The sequence below is a fragment of the Somniosus microcephalus genome, chromosome 17, assembly GCF_052327205.1.
Source record: "Somniosus microcephalus isolate GS21.2 chromosome 17, FLI_Smic_1.0, whole genome shotgun sequence".
Classification (NCBI taxonomy): domain Eukaryota; kingdom Metazoa; phylum Chordata; class Chondrichthyes; order Squaliformes; family Somniosidae; genus Somniosus; species Somniosus microcephalus.
This window is the reverse complement of record NC_141003.1, coordinates 91,004,113-91,028,094: the sequence shown is the minus strand read 5'-3', so window position 1 is coordinate 91,028,094 and position 23,982 is coordinate 91,004,113. Positions and strand designations below refer to the sequence as shown.

Below are 23,982 nucleotides of genomic sequence, written 5' to 3'. Positions count from 1 at the left end.
CAGCATGATTATACAGGTTATATTATACATGCCATGATATGAGAGAGAATGTATTGCAGGAAAAAATATCCATTAGCCAGATCATGATGTTTTAATCCCCTCCCACCGCTATTCTGTTTAATGCAATGGTACATAGAAACATAGAAGATAGGAGCAGGAGTAGGCCATTCGGCCCCTCGAGCCTGCTCCGCCATTTAATGAGATCATGGCTGATCATCCAAACTCAGTACCCTGTCCCTGCATTCTCCCCATATCCCTTCATTCCTTTAGCCTTAAGAAATATATCTAACTCCTTCTTGACTATATTTAATGAATTGGCCTCAACTGCCTTCTGTGGTAGAGAATTCCACAGGTTCACCACTCTCTGGGTGAAGAAATTCCTCCTCATCTCTGTCCTAAATGGCTTACCCCTTACCTTTAGACTGTGACCACTGGTTCTGGACTCCCCCGCCATCGGGAACATCCTTCCTGCATCTAGTCTGTCTAGTCCTGTTAGAATTTTAGAAGTTTCAATGAGATCCCCTCTCATTCTTCTAAACTGCAGCAAATATAAGCCTAATCGACCCAATCTCTCCTCATACGTCATTCCTGCCATCCGAGATATCAGTCTGGTGAATCTTCACTGCACTCCCTCCATGGCAAGAACATCCTTCCTCAGATAAGGCGACCAAAACTGCACACAATACTCAAGATGTGGTCTCACCAAGGTCCTGTACAACTGCAGCAAGACATCCTCTCGCTATAAAGGCCAACATACCATTTGCCTTCTTAACCGCCTGCTGCACCTGCATGCTTACCTTCAGTGACTGGTGCACAAGGACACCCAGGTCTCATTGCACTTCCTCTTCTCCCAATCTATTGCCATTCGGATAATAATCTGCCTTCCTGTTTTTGCCACCAAAGTGGATAACCTCGCATTTATCCACATTATACTGCATCTGCCATGCATCTGCCCAATCACCCAACCTGTCCAAATCATACTGGAGTTTCTCGGCATCCTCCTCACAGCCCACCCGCCCACCCAGCTTTGTGTCTTCTGCAAACTTGGAGATATTACTTCTAGTTCCCTCGTCTAGATCATTAATATATATTGTGAATAGCTGGGGTCCTAGCACCGACCCCTGCGGTACCCACTAGTCACCACCTGCCACTCGGAAAAAGACCCATTTATTCCAACTCTTTGCTTCCTGTCTGCCAACCAGTTCTCTATCCAAGTCAGTACCTTACTCCCAATCCCAGGTGCTTTAACTTTGCACGCTAATCTCTTATGCGGGACCTTATCGCAAGCCTTCTGAAAGTCCAAATACACCACATCCATCTATTGTACCAGTTACATCCTCAAAATATTCCAGTAGATTAGTCAAGCACGATTTACCTTTTGTAAATCCATGTTGACTTTGTCTGATCCTGTCACTGTTTTCCAAGTGCTCTGCTATTACATCTTTTATAATGGACTCTAGCATTTTCCCCACTACCAATGTCAGGCTTACCGGTCTATAATTCCCCGTTCTCTCTCTACCACCTTTTTTAAATAGTGGGGTTACATTAGCTACCCTCCAATCCATGGGTACTGTGCCAGAGTCTATAGAATTTTGGAAGATGACCAGCAATGCATCTACTATTTCTAGGGCCACTTCCTTAAGTACCCTAGGATGTAGATTATCAGGCCCTGGGGATTTATCGGCCTTCAATCCGATCAATTTCCCGAACACCATTTCCCTACAAATACTGATTTCATTCAGTTCCTCCCTCTCATTAGACCCTATGATTGGAAAACTGCTAATGTAACACCCTTATTTAAAAGGGTAATAGACAGAAGGCTGGAAACTATAGACCAGTTAGCCTAACATCTGTGGTTGGTAAAATTTTAGAGTCGATTATTAAGGAGACAGTAATGGGACATTTGGATAAACATAATTTAATAGGACAAAGTCAGCATGGTTTTACGAAGAGGAAGTCATGTTTGACAAATTTGCTTGAGTTCTTTGAGGACGTAACATACAGGGTGGATAAAGGGGAACCAGTGGACGTAGTGTATTTAGACTTCCAAAAGGCATTTGACAAGGTGCCACACAAAAGATTATTGCTCAAGATAAAAAATCACGGGATTGGGGGTAATATTCTGGCATGGGTGGAGGATTGGCTATCTAATAGAAAGCAGAGAGTTGGGATAAATGGTTCATTCTCAGACTGGCAATCAGTAACTAGTGGTGTTCCGCAGGGGTCAGTGCTGGGACCCCAACTCTTTACAATCTATATTAACGATTTGGAGGAAGGGACCGAGTATAACATATCAAAGTTTGCAGATGATACAAAGATGGGAGGGAAAGTAGTGAGTGAGGAGGACATAAAAAACCTGCAAAGCGACATAGACAGGCTAAGTAAGTGGGCAGAGATTTGGCAGATGGAATATAATACTGGAAAGTGTGAGGTTATGCACTTTGGCAGGAAAAATCATAGAGCAAGTTATTATCTTAATGGCAAGAAACTGGAAAGTACTGCAGTACAAAGGGATCTGGGGGTCCTGGTGCATGAAACACAAAAAGTTAGTATGCAGGTGCAGCAGGTGATCAAGAAGGCCAATGGAATGTTGGCTTTTATTGCTAGGGGGATGGAATATAAAAACAAGGAAGTATTGCTGCAGTTGTACAAGGTATTGGTGAGACCACACCTGGAATACTGCATACAGTTTTGGTGTCCATACTTAAGAAAAGACATACTTGCTCTTAGGCAGTACAAAGAAGGTTCACTCGGTTAATCCCGGGGATGAGGGGGTTGACATATGAGGAGAGGTTGAGTAGATTGGGACTCTACTCATTGGAGTTCAGAAGAATGAGAGGTGATCTTATTGAAACATATAAGATTGTGAAGGGGCTTGATCAGGTGGATGTGGTGAGGATGTTCCCAATGATGGGTGAAACTAGAACTAGGGGGCATAATCTTAGAATAAGGGGCTGCTCTTTCAAAACTGAGATGAGGAGAAACTTCTTCACTCAGAGGGTGGTATGTCTGTGGAATTTGCTGCCCCAGAGAGCTGTGGAAGCTACATCATTAAATACATTTAAAACAGAAATAGACAGTTTCCTAGAAGTAAGGGGAATTAGGGGTTACGAGGAGCGGGCAGGAAATCAGACATGAGGCTAGGTTCGGATCGGTCATGGCCCTGTGGGGGACGGAGCGGGCCCAGGGGCCGCGTAGCCTGGTCCTGCTCCTACTTTTTGTGTTCTAATTCTGTGTTAGATTTCAGGAGATGGTTCTATTCACAGGGATTAGTGGCGACCTCGGGAACAGGCTGCCAGCTAGGAGTCCTTCAAGAGTAAATTGGGCCTGTTCCTGGCTGGGGTGGAGATCACCTCTTACAGAAGGTAAGTACTGTAGGAAATACAGGGACAGGGTGATCTCCTGGACGAGTTTCGATCGCCTAGATGGGTCGGAGAGGAATTTCCCAGATTTTTTCTCCCAAATTGGCAACATTGGGTTTTTTTAATCTGGTTTTTCGCCTCTCCCGGGAGATCACATGGGTTTGGATGGGACGGAGAGTGAAAGTAGATTTGAGGTTAGGATCAGATCAGCCATGATCTTATTGAATGGTGGAGCAGGCTCGAGGGGCCGATTGGCCTACTCCTGCGCCTATTTCTTATGTTCTTATGTTCTTTGTTCCCCAACATCCCTGGGAGGTTATTTGTGTCCTCCTTTGTGAAGACAGAACCAAAGTATGTATTTAATTGGTCAGCCATTTCTTTGTTCCCCATTATAAATTCCCCTGATTCTGACTGCAAGGGACCTATGCTTGACTTCACCAATCTTTTTCTCTTCACATATCTATAGAAGCTTTTACAGTCAGTTTTTATGTTCCCTGCAAGCTTACTCTCATACTCTATTTTCCCCCTCTTAATTAATTCTTTTGTCCTCCTTTGCTGAATCCTAAACTGCTCCCAGTCCTCAGGTTTGCTGCTTTTTCTGGCCAATTTATATGTCCTCTCCTTGGATCATATGCTATCCCTAATTTCCCTTGTTAGCCACGGTTGCACCACTTTTTTTGTTTTATTTTTATGCCAGACAGGGATGAACAAATTGATGGAGCCCTCAGATGCTCCCTGTGTTTCCCTGCAGCAGTGGGAACTTCGGGGCACTGGTCATAGAAACATAGAAACATAGGAGATAGGAGCAGGAGTAGGCCATTCGGCCCCTTGAGCCTGCTCCGCCATTCAATGTGATCATGGCTGATCATCCAAATTCAGTACCCTGTCCCTGCTTTCTCCCCATATCCCTTGATCCCTTTAGCCTTAAGAAATATATCCAACTCCTTCTTGAATATATTTAATGAATTGGCCTCTACTGCCTTCTGTGGTAGAGAATTCCACAGGTTCACCACTCTCTGGGTGAAGAAATTCCTCCTCATCTTTGTCCTAAATGGCCTACCCCTTATCCTTAGACTGTGACCCCTGGTTCTGGACTCCCCGACCATCGGGAACATCCTTCCTGCATCTAGTCTGTCTAGTCCTGTTAGAATTTTATAAGTTTCAATGAGATCCCCTCTCATTCTTCTAAACTCCTGCGAGTATAAGCCCAATCGACCCAATCTCTCCTCATACGTCATTCCTGGTTGTACGCTGTAGTTGGTTCACTGTATTCACTGGCCAGATGATGCACCTCAGGGTCACTCCCTCTCTGGAGAGCCTGAGCCTTCTACGGCAAGGCTCCTGGGGAAGTTCCTTCGGCGTTTTGTTTGCCACCTATGCTCTCTGCACTCCTGGGCCCTCCTTCCCCTGTCCCCTCTCCTTTGTGATCAACCAATAGGTATGAGGCAACTAAACCCTTGCTCTCTTTCCAAACTCTTCACATCTGCGGTAAAAGTTTGAAATATTCTCCTTTATTGAAGTCCCACAATATCTGCACACTCCTGGCACAGAGCCTTTGCCACCAGATGCACATATTGCAAAATCCTGCCAGGGTTAAAAATAAATCGTCTCTAATAACTTTAGATTCAACCAGAAATAAAATATTCACTTTTTGATGTGACTAAGAAACTGCATGTGTTCATTATTACTGACCCTTTAACAACGCCGTTTCTTTTTCAAGTCAAGAGATGTTCCGAACCTCAGCGGGGATGATTCACTTTCCCGCCCCACTGTTTACGTTTCACTATGATTACCAAACACAGCAGCATTGGCCCCCTTAGGTACTTATGTGAATTTCTAAAGGCTCTCCTTTCTATTCCCCTTGTCCCCTTTACATGTTCTAACTACATCACTCTCGGCCCTAGTGCAGGAGTTCCGCATCAAAGCTCGGTTTCATTAACCATGTAATCTACTCCTCCCCAGAGGCTGTCTGTTTTTTTTAGCCTCTGCTGGATTTTCTGAGGAAGTTGGAGGAACTCTGTGGTGGGTGAGGTTCCCCTTCTTATGCTGCTCGCGTACACCTCCTAGTGGCATTATAGAGATGCTTGGAGATGTCCAAATCTGGATCATCCCATCCTCTACTCAGGGCAGCATGGCTGGGAAGTGGCTGCGAGCACCAACTCAGTGAACAGAAAACAGTAATGCGAAACAAATGTCAGTGCATCATAAAGAAACTCACAACGCAGGCAACATTTAGGCTTGTGGCACAATAAAAAAATACTTCTGCCATAAAATGTTCTTAATTGCAAAAAGTAATGAAAGCTAACATGAGCAGGAGCAGCACGTTAGACTTCTGCCCAACAAGCTCTGTATTTTTACCGTAGGTTCATTATAAGCACCAGTGCACACACTTAAAACAAAAGCCATAAAACTCAATTTAGTTTTAGTTATTTCCCGTTTTTGATGTCCAAATATGAACAAGCTCTGATTTTGTCAATGCTGGCACCTCACAACCTTACATCATGCTCCAGATCTTCCACACCTAACTGTACAAACACTTACGTTTAGCAGAGCAGGTTTAACCCTTTGAAAAATGCAATCACCTCTGCATTAAATAACTATAAGATTGACAAACCTCTTGTACAATATAGGGCTCCGCACATTTGACAATTTACACTGTAATACTTGCCAAAAGTCACTTTTCTTTTCTAAATGTTACATGACAGAAAACATTCACAGTTCTCAGCAGAAGCAACTTCAGCAGTTAAAGGGTGAACTGACTTTCTGATGCTTTGCATTCTAAACACACAGACTGTCAAGAGTGGATTCAAATCGTGCCTTCAGGACATGACCTTAAGGAATAGAAAAAAGCATTTCGAAAATAGTAGATGGCTTACCGAGAACTGCTCAAAGGGGGAAAAATGTACCTGAGTGCAAGCATTAATCCCGCAGGAGATGACTTTCAGACCTTTATGGAGGATTTAGACCATGAATGCTTTGATTTGAACTAATCAAATACGTCAACCGAGTGCTCATTGCTTTCCTCCGACCGGCGAAAGCACTGCTGGATAAAGGCAGTAATCCAAGGCTTTGATGCCGACTGTACTCTGAGCAACTTCTCCAAGTGTGGAAAACCAGCAGGGGAACGCTAGGAAAGCGAGAGAAAGGCTGGGTGGGCGGGGACAGAAAGGGTAAGACTGAGGAATAGCTGCCATATGCTCGAAGCAAAACCTAAAGCAGACATAACAAACACATTTACAAAGCCTACTTCAGAAGGTTTATTTGCCTTCCTCTTTTTTTAACGGGCTTCTGGTGTGAGCTATTGAGCACACCAGCTCCCCGTGCACCATCAGAAGCACTTTTAATTCACTTTTAACAAGTTCAGCTGTTCGACTTGTTCTGATTCTGGAGAAAGCCACTTTATGTGCTGCTAATGACTATTGCTGCCTTAGTAAATAATGCAGTCATTTCACTTTATGGCTCACTGCTTTAAATCAGTAAATGCTAATTGGACTATTTTCTCCCCCCAAAATCTCATTTCCTCCCTCAGCTACTGCCTAAAGTTTCAGCAAGAGAGTTTCCATCACCTGAGACAAGGACGGTGTGATGTATTATATCTTGCTCATGGGCTGATCAGCAATGAGATATTCTGGGGGTAATTTTAATCTAACTTGCTGGCAGGATACCCATGGGATGCAATGCTGGCTTTACGCCCCGCCCAATATCACTCTCTGTTCACTTCAATGAAGAGTAAAATCGGGCGGGGTGTAAAACCAGCGTTCCCCGACCTCGTCCATTCCCCGATGGGTGGGTTAGGTTTAAATAGCCCCCAGATCTATCTCTCGAATGCCACAAGTATCTTATTACTCAAGTTCAAGTGCTCCTTCATTGGGTCTCTCACATCTTGCCTGATTGCCTAATTGCCCAACCTCCTATTGCGATCACTTTCTCCCCACTTCCTTTCTTCTTACCAGGACTCTGTCCTGGATCTTTAATGTCAATCATTACCTCGGGAGGTAGGTAGCACTGGCAAGACCAGCATTTATTGCCCATCCCTGGTTACCAAAGTGGTTTGATACAACTGAGTGTCTTGCTAAGCCATTTCCAAGGGCAACCACGTCAGTGTGGGACTGGAGTCACATATAGGGACGGCAGGTTTCTTTCCCTAAAGGACATTGGTGAACCAATTGGGTTTTTATGACAATGTTATTTATTTCCAGATTTTTAAAAAACTGAATTACATTCGTCCAACTGCCGTGATGGGATTATGAACTCCCAGTCTCGGGATTATTAGTCCAGTAACACAGCCACTGCGCTATCATACCCTCATCTCGTGTTACTGCTGCCTCTCTATCCCTCTCTCCACCTTTAAGACGGTCTTAAAACCTACCCCACCTGTCCTAATATCTCCTTATGTGGTTCGGTGTCAAATTTAATTTGATAAAACTCCTGTGAAGTTATTTGGGATGTTTTACTCGGTTACTAGCAAGCAATTAGGAAGGCAAATGGTATGTTAGCCTTTACAGCAATAGGGGTTGGAGTATAAGAGTAAGGAAGTCTTGCTGCAATTATTTAGGGCCCTGGTGAGACCACACCTGGAGTGCTGGGCACAGTTTTAGTCTCCTTACCCAAGGAAGGATATACTTGCCTTGGAGGTGGTGCAACAAAGCTTCACCAGATTGATCCTGGGATGAGAGGGCTGTCCTATGAGGAGAGATTGAGTAGAATGGGCCGATACTCTCTGGAGCTCAGAAGAATGAGAGGTGATCTCATTGAAACATATAAAATTCTTAGAGGGCTTGACAGGGTAGATGCTGAGAGGCTGTTTCCCCCTGGCTGGAGACTCTAGAACTAGGGGGCATAGTCTCAGGATAAGGGGTCGGCCATTCAGGGCTAAGAAATTAGAGGAGAAATTTCTTCACTCAGAGGGTTGTGAATCTTTGGAATTCTCTGCCCCAGAGGGCTGTGGAGGCTCAGTCGTTGAGGATATTCAAGGCTGAGATCGATAGATTTTTGGACTCTAGGGGAATCAAGGGATATGGAGATCGGGCGGGAAAGTGGAGTTGATGTAGAAGTTCAGCCGTGATCTTATTGAATGGCGGAGCAGGCTCGAGGGGCCATACGGCCGACTCCTGCTCCTGATTCTTATGTTTTTATGTTCTTAAAGGTGATATATAAATGCAAGTTGTTGTTGTTATTACTCCATTGTCTCTCACCCACTCTCCTCAGTGGCAAAAATTAAACTATCGTGCTTCTTAATAGTTTCATGTAACTTAAGATTTCAGGTTTGTAGTAGTCCATGTTTCTACCTGGCGCTGCACCATAACATCTCAAAAGACACGGCAAATATTCACTAAACATCATAACAACAACAGCAACGACAACGACGTGAATTTATATAGCGTCTTTAATGTAGTAAAACGTCCCAAGGCACTGCACAGGAGTACTAAAGACAAAAACTTTAACACCGATCCACATAAGGAGAAATTAGGGCAGGTGACCAAAAGCTTGGTCAAAGAGGTAGGTTTTAAGGAGCGTCTTAAAGGAGGAAAGAGAGGTAGAGAGACAGAGAGGTTTAGGGAGGGAATTCCAGAGCTTACGGCCCAGGCAACAGAAGGCACGGCCGCCAATGTTTGAGCGATTATAATCAGGGATGCTCAAGAGGGCAGAATTAGAGGAGCGCAGATATCTCGGGGGGTTGTGGGGCTGGAGGAGATTACAGAGATAGGGAGGGGTGAGCCATGGAGGGATTTGAAAACAAGGATGAGAATTTTGAAGTCAAGGCATTGCTCAACCAGGAGGTAACTGCACTATACAGTAGAAATCAGATAAATGTAGAGCTGTGAACATAGACGAATCCTGTGTGTGTGATTTTCAGTCACAAGCCTTATATCTGAGACATTCACCATTCATTTTCACTGGGCTTCTCCAGATTGTCCACCATAGCTATGGTGGAACATCTGCAGAATCCTTGGAGGAACGGCAGAAACAGCTGTTTTTCTGGGATTTCTGTGGATCTACCAAGGACAATCGGGAGAACCCCTGTAGAAATTCAAGCCCCTTGACACACTAAAAGCTGCATCACACATGCCACAGGCTTGAGATGGTGATTGTTAGGCAGGGGATTTCACTCTCATACATGCTGAATACAGTAACCTCTCTATGGATCAGTAATGATGGTTTCAAAATCCAAGGGTCATTTAGGTCCTCGGAATGTGTGGTCTACCATGATTTGCTGGTTTATTTTATTCTTGGTGCACTCTGTTTATTCTCTGCTATGCTCCCTGGGAATGGCCCTCTCCACCCTCCTTCCCCCTATAATACCCCCAGGCACCCGCCAACCCCTGGTCCTCAGTGAGGCTCCAATTGCTCACCCCCTCTGTTAAACTGTCCCCTTCCCCCAGAACCCTCTACTTTTTTCAGGACATTCTGACCTCATGCACATCTGCTCTTCCCCTTGCTCCAGCGTTGGTGCGAGTACCATCAGTAGCCAAGCTCTATGGAATTCCATTCCTAAACCCTCCCATCTCTTCAACTAGTAGTAGTTAAATCTGCATTGGCCTACAAGTAGAATCAAGAGGGATGATCTTCTGGGCAACTGCCCCCAACCAGACCCCAGACAACAGCAGCACACCTGAAGGTCCCCACAGTGTTCACGCAGCGGCTTGTGTGTTTGTTGGCTTATTTGGGAGGTGTTAAGCATATTGTGTTACTTTTATCCTTTGTCTAGGCCAAGATTTCCTTCTTTAAGACACACACCTTGCTTTCTTCTGCCTTTTAACTTCAAGTTTGCATATGGTGCTGGCGATTGAGGTTCCATTTCCGTATAGATTGGATTTTGGGAGATTTTTCTCGTTCCCAGATTTGGGCAGTGGGGCTGATAACATAGAACTGATGATTTGTACAATCTCCATCTGCTTCATTCATGTGTGTGTCTAAACGATCTCTATTATTAAAACAAAATCCAACGGCTATTCAGCTTAAAGGTAATTAAGTTCTTGGTCCAGACTTCAGTCTTAAGGAAGGTACCTTGTGGTTTTCAGTCATTGAGCCAGGGCTGTGAGGTGAACAATGGGGATCTCCAGCACGAGAACACAAAGCATGAGTTCCTGACTGTGAACTGACTGCGGCAAGCCTCAGTGCATCGAGACTGAATGATGTTCGAATGAGCTTTGTTGTTAATAGATGGGCTTCTTTAGCTTCTATGTCCATGTAAAGAAAAATATATATTATGCTAATTGTGAGGTACTAAAGTGTTTGATTTGTCATATAGAAGAAGTCAGCAGCATGTTTATATTTACAACGTCCTCTCTGTGATATCATAGGCCATTCACATTCAATGTGCCACCAGATTGGGACATTTTAATGTTCACATCATGGCAACACTATTTACAAACTACAAAACCTCTGTCACTAAATGTAATCTACAGAAAGCCCGTCTGCAGCTATTGCACGGAATCTTGTGAAGGCTGGTTTCAGGCATTCTGATTAGGAGAGATTTAAAATGCACGAGATTCATTACACATGTGCACAGGATATTACTGTTCACCGAGCAGCGGGATCACAGAATCATGGGTCATTGATACCTCATTGTAGTCACAGTTCATAAATGCAGCATGTTTAAAGGAAAACTATGGTTTGTTGCAAGGCACCAACATTACAAGGCACTGAGAAGTACAAAGGCACGGGTCTCCATGCCCAAGGAATAGAGGACAATAAAATAGTCATCTTAGCCAGACGTGTATACATGAATACAGCAGCCGACAATTACACACAAAGTCAGGTCTGAGTTATACACACTGGTCACTGCCCAAATCTGCCAACCCTAAACCATAAGGAAATGGAATCCCAAACCCAAAGTTATAAAATTGGAAAAAAGCCAGGATTAAGACATGGCGAAGGAGATCTTGGCTAAAGCAAAGGGCAAAAGTAATGCACATCATGCTCAGCACCTCCTAAACACAACAACAAAAATGGAAGTGCATGAGGGAATTCAGCAAGTAAAATACACATCTTCCAAACCCACCACCTCTACCACCTAGAAGGACAGGGGCAGCAGGTGCATGGGAACACCACCTTCTTGAACCTTCCCGCAATCTGCCCAGAGTCCCAAGTGAGCTCATTTATATGTAATAATAAGGGCCCGTGGTGCTATTGCAGCATCTTCTGTTTTTCTACTCATAGTACGCTTGGGAGGAGCTGAATTATAAAGTGCAGCTGTTGCCTGAATCAGCAGACACATGCAGGTGAGGAGATTGAGAGCCTGAAGAGTGTGGAGAGTTTCAATGGCGATTTCTACAGCTGGCAACAACTTTTTGCAGTAATGTTTTGGCATTGTGCCGAGACGGACCTGGACATGCTTCTGCGAGTGTGACGCCACGGGGAGACTTTGACCTCCCCACAACCACAGTGAAAGGTTTCAGAAAGCAGGTGTTGAAGGTGCTATAAGCATACCCCTTGTATGACATTATTAAGGAGGTGGAAGAGCAGCACAGGATGGAGCAAAGAATAGTCAGGCACCTTTTAAGGAGGAAGGACCACACCAGATATTCCCCCAACTTCCATTGGCGGAGGGGATGGGAACCTGTGCGTAGATTCAGAAGGGAGAGAAGCAAAGCTGGAAATGGAAGGCAGTAAATTAGCAAGTGAGTTTGGAAGGCAGAGGAAACAAAGGCTAGAAAATAGACAACAAAGGGGTTTGGCAGTGCTTAATGGTATATACTTCAATGCAAGGAGTCTAGTGAATTAGGTAAATGAGCTGAGTCCACAGATAGACATGTGGGAGTATGATATTATAGCTGTTACTGAGACATGGCTGAAAGAAGGGCAGGAATGGCAGCTTAACATTCCTGGTTACAGGGTTTTCAAACGAGATAGAGAGGGGATAAAAAAGGAGGGGAGTCATAATATTGGTTAAAGAAACAATTACAGCTGTGAGGAGGATTGATATGTTAGAAGCATCATCCAATGAGGCCATATGGGTTGAACTGAAGAATAAAAAAGGGGCAATCACGCTGCTGGGAGTGTACGATAGACCCCCAAACAGTCAGAGGGAGATAGAAGAGCAAACATGTAGGCAAATTTCTGAGAAGTGCAAAAACAATTGGGCAATAATAGTAGGGGATTTCAACTACCCTAATATTAACTGGGATAGAATCAATGTGAAAGGTATAGAGGGCACAGAATTCTAAAAATGCATTCAAGAGAACTTTTTTTGGCCAGTATGTAGCAAGGCCAACAAGAGAGGGGGCAGTTCTGGACTTGGTTTTAGGGAATGAAGCTGGGCAGGTGAAAGGGGTGTCAGTGGGAAAGCATTTTAGTGGTAGTGATCATAATTCAGTTAGATTTAGCGTAGCTATGGAAAAGAACAAAGCTAGATCAGGAGTAAAAGTTCTCGATTGGGGAAAGGGCAAATTTTGCTAAGCTGAGATGTAGTTCAGCAAAAGTGGACTAGAAACAGCTACTTAAAGGTAATTGGTAGAAGGATTAGAGGGGAGTTGAGGAGAACTTTTTTCACCCAGAGGGTGGTGGGGGTCTGGAACTCACTGCCTGAAAGGGTGGTAGAGGCAGAGACCCTCATCACATTTATAAAGCACTTGGATATGCACTTGAAGTGCCGTAACCTGCAGGGCTACGGACCAAGAGCTGGAAAGTGGGATTAGGCTGGAGAGCTCTTTTTTGGCCGGCACAGACACGATGGGCCGAGTGGGTCCTTCTGTGCTGTAAATTTCTATGATTCTATGATAACTTCCATTTAATATACAGGTAACAGTGGTTCCTTGAGGACCGTAGTGAGGATTTATTTAAGAGAGGAATGTGTGTCTCCAAAGAAGCAGCAGTGTAACTCTGCCATCCACTACATGAGGGCCTGCAGCCATTCTCATCTGCCCACACCTCTCTCTCTCTCTGTGGTTCTTTAACTGAACCTTTATGGCATAATGTCATTTCCAGTAGCCAGAGGACAATTTATATGTAATAAAAGCGAGGGTGCAGGATGGGCAAGCATTCATCAGGTGACAGGAAAGCTGGGGAATTTATCACCTTTGGCATAACAGAAAGATCGGATTATCCAGTATTACAGGCTCCCAAGGTCCAGGGTGCAATAGATGGCACCCACATTGCTGTGCAGGCTCCTACAGAAAATCTCCTCTCAGGAAGGGCGTCCACTCCCTGAATGTAGAGACTGTGTGTGGCAACGTGCAAAGGATCCTACACGGCAAGGCAAGATATTTTTTTTTATTATTCGTTCCTGGGATGTGGGCATCGCTGCCAAGGCCAGCATTTATTGCCCATCCCTAGTTGCCCTTGAGAAGTTGGTGGTGAGTCACCTTCTTGAACCGCTGCAGTCCGTGTGGTGAAGGTACTCCCACAGTGCTGTTAGGGAGGGAGTTCTACTTTAATACAATAAAGTGAACAAAGTCAACCTATGCTTTCCTAACCTCCTCCATTCCGCTAGGATGGTGCTCTGACAGGGAAGGCATTTGCCGCTGTCCTGAGAAGGATGCATCAGTTAGATTGATAAAGGTGCCTTTCTTTCATCTCTTCTAATGTTTCCCTTGGGTGCACCTGAGGGCCAATATCATGAGAGGTGGTTGGTTGCCCATGTTCTACAAAAGGATGGTGGAGGTGCAGAAACCAGTGAAGCTCCATTGATGTCTGCCATCTCCCACAGCAAGGGCAGATTGTCTCTCCCCATGAGCTCCGTGGTCTGTTCCTCACTGGGTGTGAGATGTTTCATGTTGGAGATGTTTCAGGCTGGGAATTGCCCCCTCCAGTGGTCTGCCTCTCATGGGCATTGTGTGCCATTTTCTCCTGCAATAAGATTGAGGAAATTATGTAAAGAGTAGCAATTGAGGAGTGTATGTCAAATGGCATGGGACAGCTAAAAGAAGAGATGTGGTGGTATTGCCCTGTTAAAGTAGAGAAAGGAGTTTTAGGGCTGTACATGCAAGTAATTGCTGTTGGAGGTGATGTATAACCATAATGTAAGATCCCGAGTTAGTGCCCCCTATAACCAGAGTGCATTGTGAAGGAATAACTGTAATCTAGTATTGTCAGAGGGCAGATTGTGTGAGTGCCCAAGAAAGAAAAGAAAGAATGATTGGTGTGTTGCCTTGCCTGCCCTGGTCAGGTCATTAAACTCTTTGTGATAGTGTTCTGCAGTACTGGAGAGAGCTGACACTCAGAGCCAGTGCCATCTTCCTCCACAAGGCACATGTGACCCCCCCCCCACCAACACTCTGTCTTTCCACTGTCCTATTTCATCCAGCAAGGTTTGCACTTCACTCAGTGGCTTTTCCATTCAAAATACTCAAAAATAGTTGCAGGGTAGGTTTAAAAACTGCACCATTGCATCTACCCAGGCTAACCTGCGGATAACTTAAAAGGTCACATCTGGAGTCTTTGATCAAAGGGAACCAACAAGTCATTGTGCACAACATGATGAATACGCTGACTACTTCTCAATTCCATGCACTAAATCAACTGCCCAGTGTCCCAGGGGAGAATCTCGGTAACAGATAGAATGTGCCCACACAAATAGCTAGATACCTTCAATTCCACACCGCAATATGTAATGAAAAATGGATGATGTCCGGTTATTAGCAATGTTCAAAATTGTTTGAGAAATGGAAGGTTCAGGGAGCACCACACGAATACCTGTCTCAAAGTCCAATCTGTGGGATAGAGAGTATGGTAAACTACAGCTATAACAGAACTGTGCATAAACTTGATTCATTCCCTTATGACTCAAAAGAAACCTCATTTTTCTCGATCTTAAGTAAAAGGTTGAGAAAACAAAATGGGGAATTTAACTCCCTATCCCTGGCACAAACTGGGTGGAACGGGAGTTCAAACCCAACCTGTGCAATAACCGCTCAGTTCCCTCATGGCGGCCATTTTAACGCCACTGTTTTCTTGAGTGGTCGCGCCACCTGACTCAGGCGGGAAACTCCTGAATAAATGTAAATTCGGGTCCTATGATGTCATTAGACAACGTAAAAATTTTAACAGCCAGCTGAGCAGAGCATCCGCGGAGTAAAACCCGGCCAACTCCCAGCGGAGACTCTATCAGGTAAGTTTAAAGCCTACTTTTGTGGGCCCTCTGGATCCCACAAAGAAAGTTCGGGCTGTTGCGGCACCAGGCTCCTCCATTCCGGCCAGTGACACCCTCCAGAACCTTCCCCCAGCGACTAACCCGGCAGGCCACAGGCTCGCACGATCTTCGCAAGCTGCTAGACGTTGAGCTGCCACTGGACACCCATCTCAGGCAAGCAGGCGACAGGCCAGTGTTGGTAAGGCCCGGCCATTGAAATAGACAGGTCTTCCACTGCGTCATGCCCGGCGACAGCTGTGGAGTTCAAATTCCCCCTAAAGTTCCTTTTTTTGATCGGGTGAAGATTTATTTGCTGCTTTAGACAGTCCACCAAATAGCATCTAGCTGTAGTTCATTTAAAAAGCAGCACTTATCTTGATGGTATCATTCATTCTTACAGCACATCATTTAACATTGTACACCTAATATTAACCCTCAGCGGCCACCATTAGAAATTAATGCATGTCCCGTTAAATAACACATCATTTGTAAAGTGATGAAATCAGTATTCACTATATTGGAAGGGCACAATGGATACAACATAAATGCCACGTCTGGTGTTTCATTAGTGGGAGATTGACCTGTTTGCAACCAGCAGCTACCAGAACACTACCATCAATATTAATGGTCTATCAGCAGGAGAGTGTACAGAAACATTACCGTGTGATTTATGTGCTTGTATTGTGTATCTGGATGGTGTAGACACAGAGTTCTTAGAGACAGAGGAAGCTGTTTCCAATATTTGAAATGTACTGGTTCAAATCAATGGTCAGACTTTGATCAAAAGCTATCAATGTGGATCAACAATGAATGGCCATTTTTTCCAAAAAGCTCAGCTCACGTTACACAAATTAAGTGAATATTTCTTTCAAATACTTAGCTCCTGAATTGGAATGAGGAAGGAAATTATTCCTTACGCACGTTATTAAACAAGAAATAGGAAAAACTATCGCTTTGGTGTAAAATGAACTGTTTCTCTGAGGTGAGTGAGTCTCACTATTGATTGCGCGAGGCCCTCAACAGTAACGTTTCTCATTAAAGTATTGGAAGTCTGAAACACAAATCAAAACAAATCAGAACTTTGCCTCGTTAAGCCCAATAGCTGTAGTTTTTGCTGTACCTGGAGTATCTTTCATCAGCTGGTGCTGTGGCAATGTCGATTGATTGCCCGCTTTGTTAGGAACAGGTACAATGGGGAAGAGAAGAAGGAGGTAGGTGTGGGCAGCAGGTCAGGCTGTGCACATATTCTGCCAGTCCACAAGACGACTCAGACTTGAACTGAGCAGAACCCAGTTGTGTGGAGGTTAAATTGAAAATGGAAACTTGGCATTTCAACGTTTGAATTCACTCCTGGTCGCATTTTTGACCCTTTTTATAGCAATGTGTAAAACAAACGGTACCTGGATATTCCCTTTCTGCTGTGTGCTGATCTACAGAATGTCCACGTCCTCAAGGAGCAGGTGAGGTGAGAGTGACTGTCCTTGACATCAAGGCAGCATTTGACCGAGTCTGGCATCAAGGAGCCCCAGTAAAACTGAAGTCAATGGGAATTGGGGGGAAAACTCTCCACTGGCTGGAGTCATACCTAGCACAATGGAAGATGGTTGTGGTGGTTGAAGGTCAATCATCTCAGCCCCAGGACATCACTGCAGGAGTTCCTGAGGGCAGTGTCCTAGGCCCAACCACCTTCAGCTGCTTCAGCAATGACCTTCCCTCCATCATAAGGTCAGAAGCGGGGATGTTCGCTGATGACTGCACAGTGTTCACTAGCATTCGCAACTGCTCAGATAATGAAGCAGTCCATGCCCGAATGCAGCAAGACCCGGAGGACATTTAGGCCTGGGCTGATAAGTGGCAAGTAACATTCGCGCCACACAAGTGCCAGGCAATGACTATCTCCAACAAGCGAGACTCTAACCACCTCCCCTTGACTTTCAACAGCATTACCATCGCCGAATCCTCCATCAACATCCTGGGGTTACCATTGACTAGAAACTTAACTGGGCCAGCCACATAAATACTATGGCAACAAGAGTAGGTCAGAGACTGGGTATTCTGCGGCGAGTGTCTCACCTCCTGACTCCTCAAAGCCTTTCCACCATCTACAAGGCACAAGTAAGGAGTGTGATGGAATACTCTCCACTTGCCTGGATGAGTGCAGCTCCAACAACACTCAAGAAGCTCGACACCATCCAGGACAAAGCAATCCGCTTGATCATCACCCCATCCACCACCTTAAACATTCACTCCCTCCACCGCCGGCGTACCGTGGCTGCAGTGTGTACCATCTACAAGATGCACTGCAACAACTCGCCAAGGCTTCTTCGGCAGCACCTCCCAAACCTGCGGCCTCTACCACCTAGAAGGACAAGGGCAGCAGATGCATAGGAACACTGTCACCTCCAAGTTCCCCTCCAAGTCAGACGCCATCCTGACTTGGAAATATATCGCTGTTCCTTCATCGTCGCTGGGTCAACGTCCTGGAACTCCCTCCCTAACAGCACTGTGGGAGTACCTTCACCACACGGACTGCAGCAGTTCAAGAAGGCAGTTCACCACCGCCTTCTCAAGGGCAATTAGGGATGGGCAATAAATGCCGGCATTGCCAGTGATGGACACAACCCAGGAACACATTTTTAAAAATCTCCAATAATGGGAGTGATCTCAAGACTGGTCCCTTCACCCCCTTCAACCATAATATGACCATCTGAAATTCTATTGTAACCACATGAAAGCCCTTACTTCCCCTTTGACGCTTGAATTATATTGTGTTATATAATAGAAGCAGGGAGAATGAGTTTGCATTTCTATAGCACCTTTCATGACTTCAGGACGTCCCAAAATGTTTTACAGCCAATGAAGTACTTTTTCAAGTGCAGCCACTGTTGTAATGTGAGAAACGCGGCAGCCAATTTGCGCACAGCAAGCTCCCACAAACAGCAATGTGATAATGACCAGATTATCTGTTCATTATATAGGTGGTTATATTGCCACAATGATCAGGGGCTATATCCTTATTTTTTTTATTTTTTTTATTCATTGATGGGATGTGGGCATCGCTGGCTTGGTCTGCATTTAGTGCCCATCCCTAATTGCCCTTGAGAAGATGGTGGTGAGCCGCCTTCTTGAACCGCTGCAGTCCATATGGTGTAGGTACACCCACAATGCTGTTAGGAAGGGAGTTCCAGGATTTTGGCCCAGCGACAGTGAAGGAACGGCGATGCAGGTCCAAGTCAGGATGGTGTGTGGCTTGGAGGGGAACTTGTAGGTGGTGATGTTCCCATGCGTCTGCGGTAAGGCAGGGGGCGCCACTTAATTTCTGGTCCGGAGCACTAACGGGGCGTTGCGCACTCGACTGACGTCACGATCTGCCGGCGCAGGAGATCGTGGTGGTAGTGTTTAGCGCCGCTGCAAAATGTCTAGTTAATTTCCCTACATTGCCACCTTTCCTTTATCCAGATAGGAAGATCACATGATTGTTCTTTTGTTATCTTTCGACTGTACAAAAACATTTGATCAATTGAATGGGACTAGCTGAAGTGCTCTTGCAGAGAGCCTGCATGGGCTCCATGGGCCGAATGGCCTCCTTCTGTGCTGTAACCATTCTATGATTCTATGGGGGGAAAATTCAGTTGTCTGCGCCTCCCGTTAGCACCTTAACAGGGTGCCAAGTGGGGCGCAAAGCAACGAGCGCCCGGGTGCAGCAATGTTTGCGCCGCTCACGAAATTAACTAGACATTTTGCAGCGGCGCTAAACACTACCACCACGATCTCCTGCGCCGGCAGATCGTGACGTCAGTCGAGTGCGCAACGCCCCAGTAGCGCTCCGGACCAGAAATTGAGTGGTGCCCCCTGCCTTACCGCCTGCCGCTAGCAACGACAGGTTGAGGGGAGCGTTTTGCAGTCGGGAAGGGACTGGGGGAGCGCTATTTAAAGGCGACCGCTTCCTGCCTTTTTTTGTCGGTGACATTTTTGCACCACGCATTCTGAGAGAGAGAGAGAGAGAGACTTCTGGAGAGATTCAACACTGTGTGAAGGAGTTTTGGGTACTGAGCAGCACTTTGCAGGTTGATTTTGATTTGACCTTCCTTGTATCGATTTAGAAGAGACTGTGGGGGCTGCACTCTGAGCTCTTTCCCTGGGTCTCTCCATTGTTCTTTCCAGCAGATTTGATGTACAGGTCTCTCCAGGCCGAGATTCAAGGCTGCAATGAGCAGGATGTGGATGGAGAGCAAGATCAACCCTCCCCTTTAAGATAAAAACAGAAAATGCAGGAGAAACTCAGCAGGTCAAGCAGCATCTGTGAAGAGAGAAACAGAGTTAACGTTTCAGGTCGATGACCATTTGTCAGAACTCCCCTTTAAGAACTGGCCGGTGCCAGTGTGTCTGTGTTCCATGCTGACTGACATCACATGAGCTTTGCCAGCGCTCTGAGGTAGCGCCTCGCTCCTCGGCCTTAGCGCCTTAAGAGAGGTGTGCAGCACCTGATTTAGCGCTCCAATCAACTCCAGGGGCGGTAGAAGCCAAGTTTGCAGTCGGAGGCGATAATTAGCACCGGGCGTTAAACTTTGCGCCCGGCCGATAATAGTACCCCAAACAGGGCGATACCGAATTTCTCCCCCTATGAGTGCCTCAGCCCGACGGTGGTGACACGCGGTTGACTTGGCTTACCAATCCTTCTGGAATTGGCTGTTTGAAAAAGCTCAGAAGATAAATTAAAATAAATCACTACCACAGCCACTGTTGTGTGAGGCCGGATACTTTCAAGTGTTATTGCAGTCACCTTAGTAACCAATCTCCTGTCTTTTATCATACCCTTGCAATCTCATAGCATTTCCACCGGATAACATTAAGGAAGCAAATATAATTTGTTTTAAATCGTAGGAAACCAATATACTCATGATTCCAGATTAAAGACAAACTTATCCAAGCATCTGAATAATGTCTAGAAAATGAATGCATTCTTTCACTCCCTTTGCACAGACTGCCCAATTGATTCTTCACATTTAGATACATGATACTGATTGAATATCTTTCTCTCCGTTATCAAGCTTTTACGGCTGAGTCCTCTGGATGTAGTGAATCGACTGACAATTGAAGTTTTCAAAGATGACAAATGGGCAGAGGCAGCCCCACCTTTAGAAAACAAATCACTTTTGATTCAGTCTTTTCAGTCGTTATTTTGATTGAATGGACTCTTGGGGACATATTAACTGAGGTTTGGAATCCAAACACAGTGTTTGTTGGCAATCTAGGTATGTATTTATTGGGACTCTATTGAACCATATAATATGGCAGGTACTTGGCAGCAAATTTTATGGCATTGAAGAAATGTCTTTGCCGAGCATTGGCCGGGATTTTGCTCACCTCGGCGGGTCCGGGGCGGGCGATGTCGATGGCGGGTGGCGGGTGGCATGTCGCGGCCCCGCTGCTGGCTCCATCCCGCTGTCTAAAATGAATTAACGTTGATTGGGCTTACTAAGCCCGCCCAGCGTGTTACCCGGCCCAATTAGAGGAAGCGGATCTGGTGACGTCATTTGATGACGTGTCATCAGCCGGTTTTCTTAAAGGGACCATGGCCAACTTTCGCTTGACATTTGTGCTGTCAGTGTTCTACAGCATTGAAGTGCTGCAAACACTGACAATCGCTGCACAGAGGCAGAGGGCTGCACCCAGGCTCTCCCAGGACTCCCTCCATAAGAGGGGGTCACAGCACGCAGGGAGGTTCTCTTCCCTTCCCATGGGTGGAAGTGACCTCCCCAGGACATCAAAGCAGCCTGGTTGCACATTGCAGGGGAGGTCAACAGCTGGGATGTTGTCAGGAGGACCTGGGTGCAGTGCTGCAAATGTTTCAATGATCTCATTAGACCACGAAACATTAGTACAAAACCACACTCCTCTTCATCCTCCTTTGCCTCTCATCACATCCCCATCACTCTGCCTTCCCTACCCTACTCCTGCACATCCTTACTCACACCAACTTACCTTGCACCTCCACCCATCCCTCTCTATCTACATTATCGCATTCACATCTCACTAGCCATCCCTCGCACTCACCCTCATCCTAGTGCAATCATACCAACTAACAACACACAAGGGTAGGCACTTGTGTGTTTTAGCCAATGTTCATGTAAAGTTTCTGTTAATGTGCAGTCAAACATTGAAACCTTTATTTTCAACACTTTCCGTTCTTGGACAGATTTGTGTGCACCTTTGGAAGTGGCTTAGTGAGTTGCAGTGAATGGTGAGACATAATGTTAACCAATAGTGATGAGTGTGAAAGGAATGGCTCAGGCATTGTAGGGATGCTTTATGGTGTTGGTGTGGGGTGGTGCCAACCTGGTTCATCATGTGGCAGCCAGGGTGTACAGCGTCAAGTGAAAAAACCATCCCTGGCCTCCCGGGCAGCAATGTGGTTGGGTGCTGATGCCCTCTGTCCTGTGCAGCATCAGGTGATTGCGGAGAAAGTTGGTGTTGTTGTTGGTGCTGCTGGTATGCCTGGGACTGCTGGTGTTGGGGCTGATCGTGGTTGGATTCTGAGAACCAAGGTGAGAGAGTATAAAGGGCACCCATGTTGATGGAATAGATGGCAGGTGAAGTAGAGATGGCAGAAGCATTCTGTCAATGGTGAGAGAGTTCTTCCAATGAGGTGAGAGTGGATGGAGAGTGGAAAGTGGAAAGCCTGCAGAATCTGTGCTGGAAATGGACTGAGAAACAGCTTGTGGCTGAAATAAGTGATGATCTGTCAGGTGGGAGCTTTTACTGTACATTTGTATGTCAAGTAATCAGCTGGAGCAATGGCCATTCAACTCCTGCCTCAGGTTCACAGACGAGGTCTCCGAGCAGCGTGGCCCCCTGTGGGCGAGCAGTTAAAGTTAAAAGGTAAGGGTAAAAGCATTATTAAGGGTCTGTCAACAACCCAATAATTGGTTTAATTGGGTCGCTCACCTCTGTGGGTTGGGTTGGATCGGAGATCACACACGTGCCTATGGGAAAGGTGCATTGCGGCGGGTTGACAGCGGGGTCCTGACCCGCGGTTCAAAAAATCAAATTTCCCATCCGAATCGCCACCAATCCCACCCGCTGACCCCCCGGAAAATTCCCTTCATTGTTTTTGTTTGCGGAGAGAGAAGAGCCAAAAGAGGTGAGTTGTTCCTTTTTTGTCACAAGAATATTGTGAGCCACACAGATCACAAAGGCCCCAGGCCGGTTCGCTGGTCGGTACTGATCTCATTGATCTCAGCCAGGGTGGTAATTTGGCCACACAGATCACAAAGGCCCCAGGCCGGTTCGCTGGTCGGTACTGATCTCATTGATCTCAGCCAGGGTGGTAATTTGGGTGGTACAATAGGTCTCAATGCCACTAAGTAGGCAAGACTCATGTAAGCAAAGGATTGAGGGTGTCTGTGACATCTTCCATTGCTAAGCAGTATGCCAACACTCAGAGGCTGATAGTACCGCCCGCACATTGGGCCACGGGCAATGGTGCTGTGCTGGCGCTCTATGTAGCTGCCCAGAGATGGGCTAACCTCCCTGGATAATGCTCAGGCCTCTTTACCCGGTCTTCTGGGAAGTGGGTTCCCGATCCTCTAAGGACACCCTGTGCCCGCTATCACTTCACTGGCCTCTCATTGACTCGTGAAGATTGGCCACTTGCAGGAGGTATTGCAGCGCAGTTGGTACCCATGGAGATATAACCCCCAGCGTTAAACTCTCGCATCCTATTCAGCATCATTAGGGAAGGAAGGGAATTTTCTATTTTTTAAGTTAAAGCTTTTAAAAATTACTACAGAAGCTTTCTTATTTTTCTTCTTGGTAATAACTTGCCAGTTTCTCAAATATTGAGTTGATGTTGGACATTTTTAAATACAATTACACTTCTCTGGACTCAGCAAAAAGACAAGAACAGAATCGACAATGTTTAGAGAGAAAGAAAGAAATGATAACCCAAAAACAAACCATCAGCTGGCACAGCCGCATGTTACCCACAATCTTGAAAGGCCGAGCCACCCAATGCTGCGTGGTCTGTTATTCCACAAACTACTCTTTGAGTTATACCAGTAACAGAAAAACGACAAATATTTTTATATAAAAAGCATATATTAAACTTTTTGTTTTGATAAATGGACAGTAAAGAGATGTGAATGAACACATGTCTGATGTCAGGTGCACCAACCGTGTGATGCCCCTGGCTTGACTCAGGCCCCAGGATTGTTTATGGCTGAGAAAGATATAAGGAGACCGAGGGCGGGGTTAGGGGGAAACACTATCGGAGTCAGAATCCCATTGAGTTTGATATTAAAGAGCTGGGAGACAAGGCAATTGGGAGAAAAGTGATGGGGTCACAAGGGAATAGAGTTAGTGAAACTAAGAAGATGGAGACACACAGACCGCTGCTTCAGCTGATGAGGTCTTTGAAGCAATGGAAGTCTCCTTACACCTGACTGGTGCAATGCCTGTGTTGGTACCACAAAATAATCTAACACAAATCTCAGAGGCAATGTCACTGGGGTAAACTTCAACTTTCAGCACTGGGAATTGCAAAAC

General features: G+C 45.6%; 1 protein-coding gene across 7 annotated transcripts in view; it reads right to left on the bottom strand.

The window, feature by feature from the left end:
- LOC147105921 (semaphorin-3A-like) overlaps positions 1 to 23,982 on the bottom strand; it is a 553,051-nt gene that overhangs the window by 379,129 nt on the left and 149,940 nt on the right. Inside the window, exon 1 of one of the 7 annotated variants that reach the window (XM_086010846.1) lies at positions 6,269 to 7,506. The exons of the other annotated variants lie outside the window; for them this stretch is intronic. The gene's annotated coding sequence lies outside the window, so the exon portion shown is untranslated. Of the gene's footprint in view, positions 1 to 6,268; positions 7,507 to 23,982 lie in introns of those variants that run through there. 7 annotated transcript variants of the gene reach the window in all.